The sequence below is a fragment of the Paroedura picta genome, chromosome 15 (assembly GCF_049243985.1).
Source record: "Paroedura picta isolate Pp20150507F chromosome 15, Ppicta_v3.0, whole genome shotgun sequence".
NCBI lineage: Eukaryota > Metazoa > Chordata > Lepidosauria > Squamata > Gekkonidae > Paroedura > Paroedura picta.
Window position 1 is genome coordinate 26,955,933 of NC_135383.1, and position 20,264 is coordinate 26,976,196.

The 20,264-nt window shown below is 47.0% G+C and overlaps 1 protein-coding gene across 3 annotated transcripts in view; it reads right to left on the minus strand.

The window, feature by feature from the left end:
• HNF1B (HNF1 homeobox B) overlaps window positions 1–20,264 on the minus strand; it is a 118,280-nt gene that overhangs the window by 23,251 nt on the left and 74,765 nt on the right. The gene's annotated exons all lie outside the window — the stretch shown is intronic.

Genomic DNA, 20,264 nt, shown 5'->3' on the forward strand with positions numbered 1-20,264 from the left:
CTGTCGAATGGAATGAAGACCCAAGGGTGTGGAAGTGTAGGCTCATGGTGACAAACCTCCCCCCACCCCCTTGGCTGCCAACTCTGGAATCAGGACATGCCTGGAATTTTGGAGACGGAGCCTGGGGGTGTGGAGAGGAGAAGGACCTTAGCGGGGACCATGCCATGGACAATCCACCCACCCTCCCAAGCAGCCATTTTCTCCTGGGGATCTGATGTGTGTAGTCTGGAGATTAGCTATAATTCCAGGAGATCTCCAGGCCCCACCTGGAGGCTGGCAACCCTACTCTCTATCTATCTCCTTATTCTTTGACTGTATTATGGGCGTTTATTTTATATAAAGAGAGACAGGGACAAGGTGCCTATGTGCTTAGATCTCTCTCTTGCTCCCTGTACAATTAGGATGACATTCCCCAAGAGATGAAGGGAGCGTCCGTCATCTTTAGGAGGGTTTAGAAGGCGCTGCAAGGCCAGTTTATTTGCATGGGCTTTCAGTGGGGTATAAGCTATGTTCCATTATTATAGGGAGGAGGAGTTTTTGTTGAATATGTTAAATCCAAGATTGTAAAGCACCTTGACCCTGACCCAGGCAGCTCAGGGTAGCCTGATATCAGCTCCCAGCAGCTAAACAGGGTCAGTCCTCATTAGCACTTGGGTGAGAGACCAAAACAAACTCAAGAGGGAGGCAACAGCAAACCACCTCTCCTGCCTGGAGAACCCTATGGTAGGGGTGGCCAAACTGCGGCTCTCCAGATGTCCATGGACTACAATTCCCATGAGCCCCTGCCAGCACATGGGAATTGTAGTCCACGGACACCTGGAGAGCCGCAGTTTGGCCACCGCAACCCTATGGACTGTGATTTGACGGCACCTCCACTATCCCCAGGACACCTTGAGCCACACGGAATAGTGAGGCATCAATACTACAAATCGATATTAATGGTATTTTTCATCCAAGAAACTCTGGGCAGCCCCTCCCACATTTTGTCTGCATTAAGCTAGCCTGCCTCACGGAATTCTAGTAAAGAGCACTGAAGGGAGAGTGGTCTTGTTACATTCCTTAATTTCTCTCATCTCTGCTAAATGTGTAAGTGATGTGAGGGTGTGAATCAATGATCAGATTCTCCAGACGGGCAATTTAGCTGTGAAAAATAAGTGCTGGGGAGAAATGAATCAGGACCATGATGCTAAGGATGAAGGTTACCCCCACCCCACATCACTTCTCCAGCTAAAAGATCTCCCTCTGCCTATGCTTGTTGAAGCAGACACTACATTGCAGGGGGTTTGCCATTCACCATCTTCATTTAATCAGAGCTACTTTGGAGTAATGGAAAAGAGGCTGAGCTATTGCACAAGTGCCTTACCAGATTTTTATCTGTCCTAGAAACAATACATGGACTACAAGAATAACACCAGAAATGAAATGATCAGCTAAACAGCAGACTGAAAAATCTTATGATGAAAATGTTTTTTTAAAAACAAAAGCTTAGAGCAGATCTTCTAGCCCAGGGGTAGTCAACCTGTGGTCCTCCAGATGTTCACAGACTACAATTCCCATGAGTGAATGCTGGCAGGGGCTCATGGGAATTGTAGTCCATGGACATCTGGAGGACCACAGGTTGACTACCCCTGTTCTAGCCGTCTCTTACTGTACCTGCATTTTGGGTCGGGATGCACTAGCTACAGTTGGAGACTTCTGCTATATTGGAATGTGTCTCTTTTTTTCCCTGCCAGAGTGTAAAACAGCAGGGGTCAAGATGTACATTTTAAATTGCTGAAAGTGTAAGATGAAGAAAAAATCCAGAATTGCAGTTCTCTTGAAATTGCAATCAGCAAGTACTTTAATAGAATCATAGAATCATAGAATCCTAGAGTTGGAAGGGGCCATACAGGCCATCTAGTCCAACCCCCTGCTCAACGCAGAATTAGCCCTAAGCATCCTAAAGCATCCAAGAAAAGTGTGTATCCAACCTTTGCTTGAAGACTTCCAGTGAGGGGGAGCTCACCACCTCCTTAGGCAGCCTATTCCACTGCTGAACTACTCTGACTGTGAAAAACGTTTTCCTGATATCTATGCTAAATCGTTGTACTTGAAGTTTAAACCCATTACTGCGTGTCCTCTCCTCTGCAGCTAGCAGAAACAGCATCCTGCCCTCCTCCAAGTGACAACCTTTCAAATACTTAAAGAGGGCTATCATGTCCCCTCTCAACCTCCTTTTCTCCAGGCTGAACATTCCCAAGTCCCTCAACCTATCTTCATAGGGCTTGGTCCCTTGGCCCTAGATCATCTTCGTCGCTCTCCTCTGTACCCTTTCAATTTTATCGACGTCCTTCCTTCACTTTGGTGAAGGCCGCCTTGAAGGGCTGTTGTTAAGCTGTTTATGCAGCTGAGATGTACCTGTGTGCTTTCTAGTGGCATTAAGCAGTCATTGGTGAGGCTGCAGGGAATTCTGATCCACCTTTGTTTAAGGTGAGCTCCTGCCCACTTCCCGCCTCTTCAGGAAGAGCAGATAGATCATTGAGTACTTCTGCAGAAGCAAGGACCAGCCATTTAGACATTTCAGATAAAATTGAAAGGGTACAGAGGAGAGCGACGAAGATGATCTGGGGCCAAGGGACCAAGCCCTATGAAGATAGGTTGAGGGACTTGGGAATGTTCAGCCTGGAGAAAAGGAGGTTGAGAGGGGACATGATAGCCCTCTTTAAGTATTTGAAAGGCTGTCACTTGGAGGAGGGCAGGATGCTGTTTCCGTTGGCTGCAGAGGAGAGGACACGCAGTAATGGGTTTAAACTTCAAGTACAACGATGTAGGCTAGATATCAGGGGGAAAAAATTCACAGTCAAAGTAGTTCAGCAGTGGAATAGGCTGCCTAAGGAGGTGGTGAGCTCCCCCTCACTGGCAGTCTTCAAGCAAAGGTTGGATACACACTTTTCTTGGATGCTTTAGGATGCTTAGGGCTGATCCTGCATTGAGCAGGGGGTTGGACTAGGTGGCCTGTATGGCCCCTTCCAACCATATGATTCTAGGATTCTATGATTTTCCTGATATGTGGACAGATGGTCTGCTTGAGCCAGCCTTAGGGGTTTGCATAAAGTGACCAGATTTGGAGGGAGGTAAGGCGGGACGCGCTGCTGCTGCTGCTGCCACTGCTGCAGCAGCGCTCCCCCCTCCTCCCCTCCCCCTCCCTCCCCAGCTCACCGTCACCTCCTGAGCATGGTGGCGGTGGCAGTGTGGCAGTGCCCCCCCTCCCGCGGTGGCAGCGGATGATGCAGGACATTCCGCCAATGGCCTGGGATGCGGGACCTTTGGTGAAAAGTCAGGACCGTCCTGCTGTTTTCGTGACACATGGTCACAAAAGGTTTGCAGTGTGTTTTCTTTGTAACTATTTTTTAAGTTTTTATACTCTGCTTCAATAAGGGGACTGAAGCAGATTAATATGATTTGGATTCATTTGGAATCCAATTCATTTGGAAACTTTCCAGTAGATATTCTTTCTTTTAAACCAGAAAGCACTATGAGTCTGGATCTGTGCCTCGTCCGTCAAGGGAACTAATAGCTGCATTCTTTCAAAATGTTCTGTTACTCCTCAGCTCCATTTCTCTGGAGGAACTCCAGACTGAGTCCAAGTCCAAAAGTCACAACAAGTTCCAATCCATATCCGGTTCACCACAGCACTGCATGTAATCTGGCCTTAGCCTGTCCAAAATCACGAGGCTTGAAATTATTAGAGGTGATTTGGCCTATGGACTTGTCCACATGTGCCCCTCCTTGGTGCTACACGTGATCAGGTGACAAACAGGTGCATGCAGACCTGCAGTATGGGAGGTTAACTGAAAATTGATCAGTGAGTCGTTATTTGAGGGAACATATGGAGCTGTGATCAGAACCCACATTAGCACCTTCCCAAAATCTGTGGCTTTTCCAAAACCATAAATTGTTTCTGTTTCTTACTGAGAGACATTTGATGAAGAACAAGTCAACACCGTTACAGTGCCCTCGTACCAGTTTGGCTAGTACCTGCAATCTCAAGGGCCATTAAAGATACCAGCCCAGGGATCAGGAATGTGCAAGCTAGTCGGAGTTTATTCTAAGGTCTCCCCCTCTGGCCCCCCTGCTGCTGCACAAGCAGACAACACACGGACACCTTCCACCCATTTTCTGTTATAACCAAAGGAAAATAAGAAGAGGGAAGGGGAAATCAGAATCAGTACGGAAAAAGCAAAGACAGAGTTTGTCTCAAAGTTGTATAAAGTTATGAAGGTGAACAGTATCCATCTTCATTTTCATATTTTTATCATCTATTTCTTTAAAAAAAAACCCAATCTAGCCAAGTTCCAACTGCACAAATATAATTCATGCAGCACAAAAGGGGAAATTCTTCCTCAATGGTAAACAATTCTGCCCATCTTTTGTCTGGACAACATCAAAACAGGTAACCATAAATCAGTTGTGCCTTGATGGCACAGTACTAGTCATCATGCATAATCTGATATGTGGATCAAAAAAATCCCCATGATGAGGGCTGAAACAGACAGAAAGTGGCATTCTTCAAGCCTGGTAGAAGTCCAGAGGTACAATAAAATGAGAAAGATAGGACAAATAGGTTGAGGGTTTGGTCATCCTTATCTGCACCCTCTCCAATTTGTCCACTTCCTTTTTGAAGTGAAGCCCCAGACCTGCACACAAGACTCCAGGTGGGGTCTGACCAATGTGACATTTTGTGATTTCTATCTGATGCCACTGTTGATACATTCGCCTTCTTTACAGCTGCATCATGCTGTCTGCTCATATTTAGTTTACAGTCCACAAGAACCCCTAGGTGTCATTTGTACACCCTTATCTTTTCCGCACTGGTGCGCCCGGATGCCACTGGGTGTTTGTGACAGGCCAGTTTGCCTGTGTCCCCATGGGGGGCTGTGTTTGGCCTCCACACGAGGCAACGGGAAAGGTTCTGCCATATGGGGGGGGTGGCGGGGGCTGTTTTTTCCTGTTTAGGAACATGGTAGCAATACTGCATTCCTAAACTAACAAACAAACAAAATGTCTCAGGTGGTTCGGTGGCCTGTACAGCAGCGTGGAGCCACCGAGGGCATTCTATGTCCCTTCCGGGACACCGGAGTCAACTCAGGGCAGGAGAGGAGCTGGACCTCCTCTTCCCTGCCACACAGGCCTGCCCTGGCATAGGACCCATTGGTGTCCGTGGCAGGAAAGGGAATGTGGAAATACCTGTGTTCCCTTGCTGCGGGGCAACTGAGGGTCTGAATTGGGACAGGCCCAGTACAGGCCTGGGCTGGCGCCAACGTCATGTGGAAGCGGGGATTAGCCCTGCAACTAGATGAGCACCAGACTAATTCTCCACATGGTAAAGGTCTCTGCAAGTGTATCTCCTATCCAGTATATTTTTGTGACTGAGATGTAGAACTCTGTACTTATCCTTATTGGGTTGCATCTTATTCTTATTTGCCCATTTTCCTGTATCTTCAGATCTGTTCTGTGGGTTTGCTACTCCTCTCAATTTGATGTCCAGATCCCTGATAAAAATGTTGAAAAGTACCAGACCCAGTACCAAGCCCTGTGGCACCCCACTGCACACCTCCCTAAAATCTGATGAAATACCATTGACAACCACTCTGGGGGTGCAGTTAAAAAAAAAAAAAGTTGTTGATATTATGGCTAAATATGTCCTCCCAATGTATATTTCAAACTTAATTCTGTTCAAATGCAGTATAGTGTCACTTGAGCTGTACCAGTTTCTGAGCTTGTCTGAGCTAGATGAGAAAGGACGGATATAAGATGATGACCTGCAAAGGTTGTTTTTTTTTTTTTTTAGATCATCCGGATAGGCTCAAGTTCTGAGTGATTTGCAGATCTTTTGATGGAAATTCCAGATTGGGTGATAAGTCCACTTTTGGATACTGAAGAGGATGGGGTACTGGAGGAAGAAGTACCTGCCCTACAAAATGACAGTTTAAGAAATCATACCAACAGAAAGAAATTTCTTATCACTATGGACTTTGACTAAGATGCTCCTTCTGGCACTTCCAACATCCAGTGTGGGGAAACATTGTGTTGTTGTGGTCATCCAGCCAAAGAAATCAAGTCTAGACTTTGAGAAAGTGGTATCACATTTATTGAACAGTGGTTACTAAATGTGATATATAAGAGCCTTGCTAAATTACTATTAGGTTTTGAAAAGCAGGTATCACTGGCTGAGGTTCATTGATTTTATGAATAAATTAAACTAAAATATTTTAATTGAATTTTGAATAAATGTGCAATTAATTGTTACTGTTTTGAATTTTATTGTTATTATATCTTCCTTGGTGAGTCAAGCAAACTGCTGTACTGAATAATGTTTTTGATAAGGAAGGGAAGGGGGCACTGGGGATGAGTTTATGGAACCAAGGGTGTGGTGGCCTCAAAAAGTTTGTGAGATCTCAGTGGACAACCTTCAAGCCACAACCCATAATTGACACTGCTGAATCACAGGATCATAGAATTTGAAGGGACCTCCAGGGCATCTAGTCCAACCCCCTGCACAATGCAGGAACTCACAACTACCTGTCTATTCAAAGTGACTCAATTTCATGCCCAAGTGATCCCCCTCACCAAAAATCTCCAGAATCCAGCCTGGCCCAGAGGAAATTCACCTCCCATCTCACAGTGGTGACCAGCAGTTCCCTGGGTTTGCAAAGAAGGACCACAAGAGAGAAACACTGGGATATCACTTCCTGCCCACCCACTCTTAATCTGCCTATGCTCATAAAGTTTGCAGGCTTCAGTTACTGTGATCTTGCCAGGAGACTAAAAAAGGTAACAACTAGGAGGTACAAAAAGTAAAACTGGAGGAAGAATTAAAAAGGAGAAAGGGGGAAGTTGAAGATGAGGGAGGGGAACAGAGAAAAGCGGGAGAGGTAGGGAGGGAGTAGAGGCTGCCAGGTGGGGAACCTGAAAAATCTAGGTGGGTGGGTGGGATAGAAAGACAAGTGCGACTGCAAGGACTGCCATAGGGAGGCTAAGAAAGGGACAGGATGGGAACATGAGATTTCCTCCTGTGAGTCTTTTGAGGTCCACTACTTATACTTTTATAACCTTGTTCTATCCTATCCTATCCTCCTTTAGCATTTCTTCCCCTACTCTAAAAATCTCAAGCCCGTTAGTCTTTCCTCTTAAGAAGGTGGTTCAAATCTTTGATCATTTGAGATCCTTTTTCTACCCAACCTGATTTTTTCATGAACAAACAATCAGGTCAGCTTTTTGCTCTAAAATTGTTTCACAATTATTGATAAATTGGTCTTGATTGAGACACTATGAAAAATTCCACATGAGGCCTGACTCCTGTACTGATTTCAAATTTTCTCATTACTGCTGTTCCCGCCCCCAAATGCCCACTGCATTTTAGCTAGTCCATTGCTCTCATTGAACCAGTAACATTTGCTGTTACTTTGCATTGAATTTCTTTCATAAACAATATTTGTACATCAATAAAGTTATAAGAGCCTCTTGTGGCGCAGTGGTAAGGCAGTAGACATGCTGTCTGAAGTTCTGCCCATGAGGCTGGGAGTTCAATCCCAGCAGCCGGCTCAAGGTTGACTCAGCCTTCCATCCTTCCGAGGTCGGTAAAATGAGTACCCAGCTTGCTGGGGGGTAAACGGTAATGACTGGGGAAGGCACTGGCAAACCACCCCGTATTGAGTCTGTCATGAAAACGCCAGAGGGCGTCACCACAAGGGTCAGACATGACTCGGTGCTTGCACAGGGGATACCTTTACCTTTACTTTAAACCTGGTTATAAGGTGTTATTTGTATAAATGGCCAACATTGTACATATACATGATGTTTAGATTGTCTAGTAAGATCTGTACAAGTTGCATACACAGAACAAACAAATCTACCCCCAAAAAATCCCCAAGAGAAAAACATACAAATGCAATAAAGGAACGAAATGGACAAAATCTGTTCATTCCTACCCAATGCCTTTACATTAATATATTTTACTGACATGCAACAATTGTCTCTTCACTGAAACAAAACCTGTATCCCTTTGTTTGTTTGCTTGTTTTTCTTTTGGTTCTTCATGGGGTTGTTGTGGAGCGTAAAAGGTACTTGAATGAAAGCCAGGAAATGTGTGTAAAGTACACGGTCAGCCAAGCAGAGGCCAGAGAAAATTGCTTTGGGGAACTGGTCTGGTCTGCAACTGCCCATCATCTATCACTGCCTGAGACAAAGGGCACTTGGGGCTCTTGTTCTCCAACAGGCCTGTCTACACATCCTAGGACAAGGAAAAGGCATTCCAATGTTCTATAAAATGAATACAGGCACCCTTGCTTGATGCTGAATGAGGATGTAGCTCCTCATAGTGGGGTAGAAAGCAAACAGCACCATCCAACTCCTTATTAAGTAGAGGAGATGATAAAAAAAGCTCTCCAACTACCAAAGAAGCTGGTATTCTTTCAGATGTGCCAAACAGGAACATGAGAAGGTCCTGTTTTGTGCTAATGAGCATTCCTTGATTTCCATAACCAAACTGGTCAAGCATGCAGAATCTAGTTCTGGCTCAGAATTCATTATCCCAACAACTTTAGATTTTGTTTTTCAAAAGTCCTGCAGTTAAGGTTACTGTGACTGGCTTGGCTATGCTGAAACAATTTTTTCCAAACAGGTCCTGTAATATTCAAGACTTCCTCCCCCCCCCCCCAACTGTCCCTTCCTTACCTAACTGTTCAGCCATTAGGTTACAGCGCCCAGTTGATGTCATCTGCCATTCAGTGACATCTTCATGCAGTCAAATCTCATTGGTTCTACAGCACTGACACATCATCTCATTCACTGGGTGCTCCTGGAATGGGTAGGATAACTTGCTGATTTTTCCTCTCAGTTGTCTGCCTTTGTCAATGGCATTATAAAGCAAAATGTAGCTGATTGTATAACTGGCGTTGTCACCCCTGACTGGGCGTGGTGATCCCTGACTGGGTAGGATTACTAATCCAACTAATCCAGGAAGGAAAGGCAGCAACTAACAAAAGGCAAAATGACCTTGAAGTAACAGAAGGCAGCGGCAGAGATGGCCACTGGCCATGATGGAGAACAGTAGATTAAAAAAAAAAAAAGATTTTGAAAATTTGTGTCAACTGTTCTGCCCTCACGAGGGCCACCAAACTGACTACCAATTTAAAACATACATGATAAAATAACAGTCATGGATTTTTTTCCTGGAAATGTTTCGATCCTCCTGCAATAGCTATTTTCAATCTTTAGACTGCCAATATTTCTAGGTAAGCATTGGGTCTTCAGAGCTATGGAAGGCTGTTTGCCCCACTTCCTCTCTAGCAGAAGCAAAATAAATTATGCAAAGGAGCAAAATATGCAAATTAGTTTAATTGCACATGCTACTCTGCACTAAATGCTTCTCATGCAGTGCAGACCAAGGAAAACACACACCTCTTTTTAAAAACCAACGTTCCGTATCAACACTCATTCAAATCCAAGCCCCCCCAGAAGTGAAGTCCTTTCCGTACCAGGTATGCAGTCAATACAGGCCAGTACTAGTGAGAAAGACAGGGAATGTGTCTCAACTGGTATGATGGGGTGGTACGAAGTGATTCATTGTGAAAGTGTTTGACTTGGTTAAAAATATAACTTCAAAAGCCTTCAGTGATAGCCACTGGATACACTGGATGCCACTGGAAGACCCATCGAGGAGATCAGAAATAATTAACTGAGGAAACCAGCAGGGAAACAACCCCCTTTTGTCACTCTGGTAGCTCAGATGTAATTTATTACGAACTGCCAACTGCTGAGAATTAAACACATTGGTAGAACGTAAGCCACTGAGGGCCAAGTGAAGGCTAGATAAAGATAGTGTGCTAACATGCTTGGATCATTTGTTGTTTTTAGGTGCAAAGTCGTGTCCGACCCATCGCGTCCCCATGGACAATGATCCTCCAGGTCTTCCTGTCCTCTACCATTCCCCAGAGTCCATTTAAGTTTGCACCTACTGCTTCAGTGATTCCATCCAGCCACCTCATTCTCTGTCGTCCCCTTCTTCTTTTGCCCTCGATCGCTCCCAGCATTAGGCTCTTCTCCAAGGAGTCCTTCCTTCTTGTGAGGTGGCCAAAGTATTTGAGTTTCATCTTCAGGATCTGGCCTTCTAAGGAGAAGTCAGGGCTAATCTCCTCTAGGACTGACCGGTTTGTTCGCCTTGCAGTCCAAGGGACTCGCAAGAGTCTTCTTCTCCAGCACCAGAGTTCAAAAGCCTCAATTCTTTGACGCTCGGCCTTCCTTATGGTCCAACTTTCACAGCCATACATTGCAACTGGGAAGACCATAGCCTTGACTAAACGCACTTTTGTTGGCAGAGTGATGACTCTGCTATTTTGGGATGCTGTCTAGATTTGCCATAACTTTCCTCCCCAGGAGCAAGCGTTGTTTAATTTCTTTGCTGCAGTCCACATCTGCGGTGATCTTCGAGCCCAAGAAAATAAAATCTGTCACCATCTCAATTTCTTCCCCATCTATTTGCCAGGAATTGAGAGGGCCGGATGCAATGATCTTTGTTTTCTTGATGTTGAGTTTCAAGCCAACTTTTGCACTCTCCTCCTTCACCTGCATCAAGAGTCTCTTTAGTTCCTCTTCACTTCTGCCATTAGAGTGGTATCATCTGCATAACTGAGGTTGTTGATATTTCTCCCTGCAATCTTGATCCCAATTTGTGACTCCTCTAACCCCCCCTTTCCCATGATGTGCTCTGCATACAAGTTAAACAGTATACAGCCTTGCCGAACTCCTTTCTCAATTTTAAACCAATCAGTGATTCCCTGCTCGGTTCTCACTGTTGCTTCTTGACCTCCATATAGGTTTCTCAAGAAACAAATAAGATGCTCTGGTATACCCATCTCTTTAAGAACTTGCCACAGTTTGTTGTGCTCCACACAATCAAAGGCTTTAGCATAGTCAGTGAAGCAGAAGTAGATGTTCTTGTGGTACTCCCTAGCTTTCTCCATGATCCAGCGTATGTTGGCAATTTGATCTCTAGTTCCTCTGCCTCTTCGAAATCCTGCCTGTACTTCTGGAAGTTCTTGGTTCACATATTGCTGGAGCCTAGCTTGTAGGATTTTGAGCATAACTTTGCTAGCATGAGAAATGAATGCAATGGTGCGGTAGTTTGAACATTCTTTGGCATTGCCCTTCTTTGGGATTGGAATTCTTATCTAAGGCATTCTTATCTCTTCTAGCTTTTCTCTGGAATTCTGCATTCAATTGGGTGTATCTTTCTCTTTCTCCCTTGCCTTTCACTTCCCTTCTCTCCTTAGCTATTTGTAAAGCTTCCTCAGACAGCCATTTTGCTTTCTTGCATTTCTTTTTCTTTGGGATGGTTTTAGTTGCTACCTCTTGTACAATGTTGCGAACCTCCGTCCATAGTTCTTCAGGCACTCTGTCTATCAGATCTAATTCCTTAAATCTATTTGTCACCTCTACTGTATATTCGTCGGGGATATGATTTAGTTCATGCCTGAGTGGCCTAGTGCTTTCTCCTACTTTCTTCAATTTAAGCCTAAATTTTGCAACAAGAAGCTGATGATCTGAACCACAATCAGCTCCTGGTCTTGTTTTTACTGACTGTATAGAACTTCTCCATCTTTGGCTGCAGAGCACATAGTCAATCTGATTTCTGTGTTGACCGTCTGGTGATGTCCATGTGTAGAGTCGTCACTTGGGTTGTTGGAAAAGAGTGTTTGCTATGACCATTGTATTCTCTTGACAAAATTCTACCAGCCTGTGCCCTGCTTCATTTTGTACTCCAAGGCCAAACTTGCCTGTTATCCCGGTTATCTTTTGGCTTCCTTCTTTAGCATTCCAATCCCCCATGATGATAAGCTCATCATTTTTTGGCGTTGCTTCTAGAAGGTGTTGTAGAGCTTCATAGAACTGGTAAACTTCATCCTCTTCAGTAGCAGTGGTTGGGGCATAGACCTGGATCACTGTGATGTTGAATGGTTTCCCTTGGATTCAAGCTGAGAACATTCTGTCATTTTGGGGATTGTATCCCAAGACTGCTTTTCCTACTCTTTTATTCATTATGGCTACTCCATTTCTTCTGCGAGATTCTTGTCCACAATAGTATACCTGATGGTCATCTGAATTAAATTCACTTATTCCTGTCCATTTTAGTTCACTGATTCCTAAAATGTCGATGTTCAGTCTTGTCATCTCTTGTTTAACCATGTTCAGCTTGCCTTGATTCGTGGATCTGACATTCTAGGTTCCTATGGAATAAAAATCTTTACAGCATCGGACTGTCTTTTCGCCACCAGTTACTTCCACAACTAAGTGTCCTTTCGGCTTTGGCCCAGTCACTTCATTCATTCTGGCGCTACTCATACTAGCCGTCTGCTCATCCCCAGTAGTATATTGGACACCTTCTGACCTGAGGGGCTCATCTTCCGGTGTCATATCGTTTTGCCTTTTGAACTTGTCCATTGGGTTTTCATGGCAAAGATACTGGAGTGGTTTGCCATTTCCTTCTCCAGTGGATCACCTTTTGTCAGAGCTCTCAGCCATGACCTGTCCGTCTTGGGTGGCCCTGCACGGCATAGCTCATAGCTTCACTGAGCTACGCAAGCCCTCTTGCCATGGCAAGGCAGCAATCCCTGAAGGGGGGCTTGGATCATAGACTGGGTCAAAGTTGGAGTCCAGTGGCACCCTTAAGACCACTAATTCTTGGTATAAGCTTTTGTTTGCATGCTGGCCGTGTTTTTCCCCACTTAATGGAACCAGCTCAAGGAGAGCTCAAGGAGAGCATGGCCAATCTATATTTCCAATGGGTACAGGGATGCCAGATGGATGCTTTGGAGGTTAGACTCTATGGTGTGCCCCACTGAGGTCCCTGTCCTCCCCAGGCTCCATCTCCAAATCTTCAGGAGTTCCCAAACTTGGAGCTGGCACCCTATCCCACGCCCACACCCAGCAGCCAGGAAGGATCTGTCCATCCTCTTTAGGATAGGGGACCAGAGCTCACCTGTTTTGCAAGAAGGAAGTATGGGTTCAGACTAGGATAGGGTTCAGAAGGATGGGTTCAGATCATGAACGCCCGAGGCGGCTAGCGCTGAGGCACAGAGGGGAGGGGCACTGTGGCGCTGGCCGCCTCGGGATTCGGTGATTGCCAAAGCGGTTGATGCGTGCCAATGCGCTCAACCCTAGTTCAGATCTCCCCCCCCCCCAGCATTTCGTGATATCCTGGGGTTTCTTGATGGCCCTGGTAGGGTTTCCTGATTGGCTGGGAGATATGTTAAACATTTATCGTGTGATATGACCATATATGGCCATGTCAACTCCTCCCCAGGCTGATGGGCCTGGAGTGGATGGGAAGAGGAGGGGCTTTGCTTCCCAACCAAATTCTGCATGATCGCACCATGTCTGGGGTTTCTCGAAGCCTAAATAATGTTTCAGGATTTCGCCATAGTAAGAAAGTTGAGAAAGGCTGTACTAGACATTTGTTCTTTCAAAGTGTTGGGTCCAGATTCGCCACAGGTACACAGTAGCTGCAGAGAATAGATGTCAAAAACAAGGGAGATAGTGTTTGGGCTCAGAACACCACTGTGATGGGAAGGAAGGGCTCCTGGCTCCCCCCCCCCCCCAAGCCATTTCCCCCATGCTGAAACAACACTGGGGAGGAATTATTTCCAGGATTTTGCAACATAATCTGTACATCTGGAACAGCAAAAATGAAGATAATATCCTCCCCACTCAAGTCAATTTCAATTTATTGATGTGGTCATTGACCAGTAACATTTCCAACATATAATAAAAATAAGCCAATTAAAATGTTGGTTAACAGTTTACTTATCTCTTCTAAGTAAATTCCATATATATAAGAACTATATCATAATTATAAGGACAAATGTAAAATACCCAGGACAACCTAAGTATAAAAACTAGAACATACCTATAAGAACCGCTTCATCCTTAGCTACTCGGTGGTTTAAAAGTGATTTTCGTTTACAAGTCACTATGAAGTAATACTGTTGTCTGCACAAAACCACATTACACCCATCATCCAGAAGATATTTCAACAATAAATCCCCTACATAAATCAGCAAACTTTCTGAGGGATTAAACTGCATAAGGAGAGGCATAATTTCTTTCTTCCTCATATAAAGCACAGTGTAAAAAAAAAAGGGAAATTATCTCTAATACTTTATCAGGGCCCAAGTCTAGTTTGGCCTTCAAAAAGCAAGTGCTGGCAAAACACTTCTATGCTCCAGGGCTACTGCCTACCACAGCAGTCCATACTAGACTTCACTGGCTACCGTAATTCAATATAGGGCAGAATAATGTGACAGTGACAAATATATCTCCAAGTTTCACATGTTGTGGAGAAATAGCAGAAAAGAGCTATTGCCTTCCAGGTCTTCTTGTGGCCTTTCTATAAGCTATTTCAAGAAAAAGGATGCCGGAAAAAGATGATCTGATCAAGCAAAGCCCTTATAAGATGGTCTAGGTTGTCAGTAAGCATGCAAGGAAATCTAGTTGATTCAAGATATGGCTCTTCAACAGTTCAGTGCCACTAAATCTAAAAAGTTAGTGTGTGCTTCTTAGGCTACCTTTCGTTCCTTCTGTTCTCCCATCTCTGACAGGGAAAGAACATTCTTTGGCAAAGGGGTATTTCCCAACACAAGACGATGTCCCAGACATGCACAGGTTGAACCCTGCTCAGCTCAAAGGACTGTCACACACATTCTGTATTCCTAACCTCATGCAAAGGGTATCTGGGCGGGGGTGATCACAACATCCAGAATATTGTTTGAACAGGGGGAGGGAAGATAAAACGAACAAAGAGGTGTAAGATGTAAGGTGTAAGGTGTAAGAGATGGGGGTTGTTATTTCTTCATAGAACCATAAATAAACCTGATTCCTGCCTTCTCCCATGATCCACTTGCATTTAGCAATTTTAAAGACCACTTGCGCTAAGGCAAATAGAATCATAAACCATTTCCACACAAGGAATTTTTCCCATCACAGCTCCCTAATGTTGTCAGCTTATTGAGCCCCCTCCAAATGATGGTGAGAACATTTGGAAAGTGGATTTACCACCCTTTATCGTGCATCCCAGGGGTGACCAAGTGGCCAGCAGCCAGGAATAGGTGCATATGGAAGGGGAAACACACTATAGTCCCCTGAGCACTGTCCCACCCTCGCTGCTTGCCCACCATTTCCTGTTCAGCCGCCATCTTTATCTAAGTCACCTCTAGACTGGACTTCTGCAACTCGCTCTATGCAGGCCTATCCTTATTCTTGATCCGGAAACTACAACTGGTACAGAATGCTGCGGCCGGGATCCTCACTAAGACATCATGGAGATTCCATATCTGGCCGGTAGTCCAACAGGTCAGCTGGCTCCCACTTGAATTCCGGATCAAGCTTAAGGTTTTGGTAATCGGCCTTTGGTAAAGGCCATACATGGTCTGGGCCCAGCGTACCTGAGAGACCGCCTCCCTGCCTACACCCCCAAAAGAGACTTACGCTCCGCCACCTCCAACTGGCTGTGGATCCAACTGGCCCCAAAGAAGAATGTTGGACCTCAACCAGGGCCAGAGCGTTCTCCATCCTGGCCCCCACCTGGTGGAATGAGCTCCCAGAAGAGATCAGGGCCCTGCCTGAACTCCCACAATTTCACAGGGCCTGCAAAAGGGCCCTCCACTGGGCATTCGCTTGAGGCCGACCTACTCAAACATCCGCTGGTTCCCCCGCCCCGCCCCGCCCCAGACGCCCTTCCATGACTGATAAATCTGACCTGCCCAGGGATTGTCATTGTTGTTCTATCAAAAATCATTTTCAACTGTTAAAACACTGTTTTGGTTTTCATGTTATGCTATAACTTGAAATTAAGCCCGTTGTAGAGAAAATACAGCGGGCGCTAGAGAGCAGTGGGTAGTTGGGGGAGGCCCGGGAGGGAGGGAGGGAAGGCAGGCAGGCAGGCATAGAGAGAGAGAGAGAGAGAGAGAGAGAGAGAGAGAGAGAGAGAGAAGGGGAGAAAGGAGAGTAAGCGATGAGAGAAAGAATGGGAGAAAGGCAGAAGAGAAATGGATGGATGGGAGCGAGAAAGGAGATTAAGGGGTGGGTGGGTGGGTGGGTGGGTGGATGGATGGATGGATAGAAGGAAGGAAGGAAGGAAGGAAGGGAGGGAGGAAGGAAGGAAGGAAGGAAGGAAGGAAGGAAGGAAGGAAGGAAGGAAGGAAGGAAGGAAGGAAGGAAGGAAGGAAGGAAGGAAGGAAGAAATAGAGCAAGCGAGAGGGAGAGAAAGAGGCAGAGAGAGAGAGGCAGAAAGGAGAGAGAGAAATGGAGGAAGGCAGGCAGGAAGGAAAAAAGGCAGGCAGGCAGACATGCAGGCATGTGGAATGAAAGAGGAAGGGGCAGGGGGGAAGGAGGGGGGAAGGGTCTGCTGGGCAGGTGTGGGGGAGCAAATTGCGAGGAGGGGCGAGTGGGGGAAGGGGAAGAGAGTGCTGGGTGGCTGGGTGTTTGGGGGCCAGAAAGTAGTGGCGGAGCGTGGGGGCAAGTGGGGGGCGCGTGGGATTAGTGCAGGGCGGAGATGGGTGGGCCTGGCAGAAGCCCCCGCTGCTGCCCAGCTCGCCAGCGGCCTAGGGACTTCTGCCAGGCCCAGGGATAGCTCCACGACATCGCAGACGCGGCAAAGCTGTCCCTGGGCCTGGCAGAAGCCCCCGACCCCGCCCGGCTCAGCAGCTACCTTGGGTCTCAGCGGCTACCTCAGGGGTTTTGCCGGGCCAGGGAGAGTCCCGCCGCATCTGCGACGCAGCAAGGCTGTCCCTGGGCCTGGCAGAAGACCCCTCCCGCCTGGCTCCCACCCGACCTCGGGGCTGCGGAGCGGGCCAAGGGACAGCCCTGCCGCATCTGCGACATGGTGGCCCTGTTCCTTTGGCCGGGCCGAGGCCTCCTCACCCACCCGGCACCTGCTGGATGCCAGGGGCTATGGGCCTACCTTCCCTTTCGGCGGCCAGTGTGGGAATGGCGGTCGTGGGGCGAAGGTGGCCCAGGTTCGGGGGTGGGAGAGTTGGATGGTGCTTTGTGCTTTGCGCCTCCCAACTGGTCAGTCCTGGGGCAAAGGGCCAATGTTTGGCCCCCCCATCCCGGACAGCGCCCACTCCCGAAGCCCTTACTGTTTTATTTATACCGGTCCTGTAATATTCTATGTAAGTATTCCACAATGTTTAATGTAAACTGCCCCACGCCGTAGGGAAAGGCAGTATAAAAATAAAAATAAATAGTAACAGCTGCCACTATGGCAGCCCAAGCTGTCAAAGTCCCATCCTTTCTGCTCCTCTTCTCACCCCCACCGTACTGGTCCATCCGCTTGCCACTTAGCCTTCCGCTGGCCCAAGCACCTCCTACTCAGCCTTGGTCTCCTCCTCCACGAACACTTCTGAAGCATGGGTGCTTCTTCCACCACCTCCCTCCCTGCACATGCACACATGCACACACACTTCTCCATGAGACCTCAGCACTGCTGCCGCCATTCCCTCCCCCGCATGCATACATGCTTCTCCGCAAGATGTGTGTGTATGCATGGGGGTGGCGGCAGCAAGTCCTTGCAGGAAAGCATGTGTGCATGGGGGGGGGGGGTGGCCATGCTTCAGAGGTGTTCATGGAGGAAGAGGCCAAGGCTGAATTGGAGGTGCACAGACCAATGGAAGGCTGAGTGGCGGGCAGATGGACCAGTAGGTGGGGTGGAGGTGAGAAGAGGAGCAGAAGGTACAGGGCTTTGATAGCTTGGGTGGTGAGTTAGCAACAGTGGCAGCAGTTACTTAGATAAAGCTGGTGGTAGAACTACTGCAAGGGTGGGAATCCTTGCCCTGATGTATACATTTTTGTACTTTGTCATGCGTGCCAATGTATATTTGCTGCTATGCATCGTCACACATAGCTTTCAATTTAAAAAAAATCGTGCTGGGGGAATTCTGGAGGTACCCAAACCTCTGATTGGTTGCCTCCGTTGACTGACAGGCTGAGGAGCAGTGACTAAAACAGCACGTTGCTCTGGCCAGTGCCTATTTCACAGCCAGTGAGGAGGGGGAAACGTAAGATGCCCCGGCAGAGTGTGGGGGAAAGAAATGGCTGAATTTATCGTCACGCATTTGTGGGTAGGAGAGGGCTGAATTACTCAATTCCCAATCAAAAATCTCCAGAATCCAGCCTGGCCTGGAGGAAATTCACCTCCCATCCCACTGTGGCAATCAGCAGTTCCCTGGCCATGCAAGGAAGGGCCACAAAAGACAAGCACTGGCACATCCCTTCCTGACCACCCACTCACCATCTGCCTAAAGTCATAAAATCAGCTTCTCTATCTGATGGCTATCCAGCCTCTGCTTAAAAACCGAGGAAGCCTGTTCCACTGAGAAACCGCTCTGACAGGAACTTCTTCCAGATGTTTAGCCGGAAATTCTTTTGAATTAATTTAAGCCCATTGGTTCTGGTCCAACCCTCTGGGGCAACAGAAAACAAATTGGCTCCCTCCTCTATAGCAACGGCCCCCAACCTTTTTCAGGTCAGGGACCGATCCGTGAGGGGGTAGGAGAGGGAGGGGTGGGCGCCAGAGCACTGGCGGGCAGAAACGTGCATGTGCGGAGCTGCCGTACCTACGCCACCCTCCCCCCCAGCGGCGCTCACTGCGCCAGGAGCAATTGGCCGCTTCGTCGGCTGATCACTCCCAGCATAGTGAGTGCTTTGGGGGGGAGGGAGGGATGGGTGCAGGCGTGCCATCAGGTGCAAACGCGCAGGTGCCAATGCCTGCGTGTTTGCCCCTGCTGGCACCGGTGCCTCCCCCCGCAGAGGGTTTGTGCCTGCCGGGCCTTGGCTTCAGTGAATCAGCCGCTTCGTCAGCCGATCGCTCCTGGGGGGGGGGGGAGAGAGGGAGGGTTTCATGGCCCAGTACCGGTCCTCAGCCAGGGGGTTGGGGGCCCCTGCTCTATAGGATGGCCTTTCAAGTGCTTGAAGATGGCTATCCTATCACCTCTTAGTCGCCTTCCCTCCAGGCTGAACCGAACAAGATCCCTCAACCTTTCCTCATGTGTCTTGGTCTCCAAACCCCTCACCATCTTTGTTGTCCTCCTCTGGACATGCTCCAGTTTCTTGACATCTTTCTTCAGTTGTGGCACCCACAACTGAACACAGTACTTTGTGTGATCTGAACACTAAAATTCTTTTAATAAAGCCCCAAATCCCCTTTGCCTTTTTAGCCACCCAGTTACACTCCTGACACACATTCTGTATATGGTCTACTAGGACCCCCAGATCCCTTTCACATGTACTACTGCCAAAACAAGTCTCACCCATCCTATAGTGATGTCTGTGATTTTCCTAGCTAAAGGAAGAACTTTACATTTATCACTATTGAAATTCATTTTATTTATAGCCTGGTTTTCTAACATGTCAATATCATCCTGTATTCTGATTCTACCCCCTTCAAGGATTGCTGCCTTGCCATGGCAAGGGGGCTTGCGTAGCTCAGTGAAGCTATGAGCTATGCCGTGCAGGGCCACCCAAGACGGACAGGTCATGGCTGAGAGCTCTGACAAAAGGTGATCCACTGGAGAAGGAAATGGCAAACCACTCCAGTATCTTTGCCATGAAAACTCTATGGACAAGTTCAAAAGGCAAAACAATATGACACCGGAAGATGAGCCCCTCAGGTCAGAAGGTGTCCAATATACTACTGGGGATGAGCAGACGGCTAGTATGAGTAGCGCCAGAATGAACGAAGCGACTGGGCCACAGCCGAAAGTACGCTCAGTTGTGGAAGTAACTGGTGGCGAAAAGACAGTCTGATGCTGTAAAGATTTTTATTCCATAGGAACCTGGAATGTCAGATCCATGAATCAAGGCAAGCTGGACGTGGTTAAACAAGAGATGACAAGACTGAACATCCACATTTTAGGAATCAGTGAACTAAAATGGACAGGAATGGGTGAATTTAATTCAGATGACAATCAGGTATACTACAGTGGACAAGAATCGTGCAGAAGAAATGAAGTAGCCTTCATAATCAATAAGAGAATAGGAAAATCAGTCTTGGGATACAATCCCCAAAATGACAGAATGATCTCAGTTCGAATCCAAGGCAAACCATTCAACATCACAGTAATCCAGGTCTATGTCCCAACCACTGCTGCTGAAGAGGATGAAGTTGACCAGTTCTATGAAGCCCTACAACACCTTCTAGAAGCAACGCCAAAAAATGCTGTGCTTATCAT